This window comes from Mirounga leonina, unplaced genomic scaffold (assembly GCF_011800145.1).
Source record: "Mirounga leonina isolate KUSES-001 unplaced genomic scaffold, KU_Mleo_1.0 Mir_205, whole genome shotgun sequence".
NCBI classification, from domain to species: domain Eukaryota; kingdom Metazoa; phylum Chordata; class Mammalia; order Carnivora; family Phocidae; genus Mirounga; species Mirounga leonina.
Genome location: NW_023270515.1, coordinates 1,245,553 through 1,247,388, shown reverse-complemented (window position 1 = coordinate 1,247,388; position 1,836 = coordinate 1,245,553). Strand labels below are relative to the sequence as shown.

Genomic DNA, 1,836 nt, shown 5'->3' with positions numbered 1-1,836 from the left:
CTGAGCGTAGTGAGATTGAGCCCTGCATCGGGATCTGAGGCATCCGCTTGAGATTCTCCCCCTCTTTCTCCCTCTGTCCTTCCGCCCACTCGCACGCTCTCTCTCTCTAAAAATAAATAAATAAAATCTTTTTTTAAAAACATCAGGATTTCACTCTCTTGAATATAGCAACACTAAATTTATATATATATGTATATATATATACACACACACACATATATATCAGAATACTTAATGACACTTTATATACTTGCCAACTTCTTTAGCCTAAATTTACACTCAAAATCAATTTTCCCCATTTCTTTCCTTTCCACTTAATTCTTTGCTGAATAAATGGGAATACATTTATTTCTAAGTTACATGTTTCCCTGTGTAATTGCTCGCCTATGGTTTTTCCATCTCCTACTTTGGCATTCTTTAAGACTGGACTTTGTTGAAATCATTAAATCATAAAAGGTGAGCTCTAAGAGGGCGGGGCCTTGTTCCTGCTCTGCCCTTTCTCGTTAGCCCTGTAGTATAACTCAATAAATATTTGTTGAATTAATGAAAAAACCTTTAAGCTTTTCCAAATTAACTTCCCTCCCAAAGCTGGAGTCCTTTTTAATAGCATCCTAGTAATCCACTCTCTGCCTAAACCTCTCAGTGGCAGGGAGCTCTCCAGCGCACACAGAAGACCATTCACCCATCACTAGACCTGTCAACCACCACACTGTTGTTCATTTGGTTTTGATTTTTTTATTTGAGTCACTTTACTTCCAACATTTATACTACCTGAGTCCCACTGGATTCTTCTTCTACAGTATGCCGCCTAGGGTGATATGTGCATGACCACCTGTAAAAATACCTCTCCCTTGTCTTGTAATAGATTCTTGGAGCTGGAGAGGATCTTAGGTTGGGTCTTGGAAATCGTCAAGATTTCCTGAGAATGACCCCAGCGGATGTGGATGCAGTCGGTTCCTGGCCCAGCACTAATCTGGGACACTATTCTAACAACAGGTTCACCTTCAAATTTCTCTTTTCCTCAGTTAAACATTTCTCATCCTTTTAACCAGTTCTGCAAAATGATGGTTTCCAATTGCCCATTTCTGGACTTGGTCCAATCTGTATAGTGCTTCTGAAAATATGTCACACATACAAACAGATACACCACTCTAGGTGTGATCTGACCACTACAGACAAGGATGGGACCAGATGGACACCACTTTTCTATCAATGTGGCCTGATCTTTTCCATAGCCCAAACCATAAGCCCAACATAGCCATAGCACATGCGGTTGGGGGAGGAAAGACAATAAATTTAATGCAAAAATACATATTTACTCTTTTTAAATCTTTTTTTTTTTTTTTTTTGCTTCTCACAGGTACATTTATCCATGCCGCAAAGGAAACTGCACATCTACAAGGGTACAGTGATGCTCTGTGTTCCCATCTAACAGAACTTGCTGAGATTTATAGCCAGACTGACGTGCCATCTGATGTGTCCTCCAAGTAAAGCTAACTAATGATGACCATGAGCAGGTACAGGACTCAAAGCTTTCAAAGCTTTACTTCTTTTATCAACACTCCTGATTTTATAAACCATGAAACCCATCAACCCCATTCCTACCCAGATCTCCTGGTAAACTCGGGTATAGTAGGGCCCAAACATTTTTAATAAGGCTTTGAAACATCTTGGCATAGGACCCCCAGGTCAGGTCGCCCTGACCCACATGGCCAAGAACTCAGAAAGGTCCTCTTTCTAAATCTTATATTGGTTTTTGGTTTTTTTGGGGGGGGGGTTGGTTTTTTTGTTTTTAAAGATTTTTTTTATTTATTTATTTATTTATTTATTTATTTA

The 1,836-nt window shown here is 39.4% G+C and overlaps 1 pseudogene; it reads right to left on the bottom strand.

Moving 5' to 3' along the window:
* Nucleotides 1-403: 403 nt before the first annotated feature.
* On the bottom strand, nt 404-1,669 carry LOC118026144 (annotated as a pseudogene).
* Nucleotides 1,670-1,836: the final 167 nt, after the last annotated feature.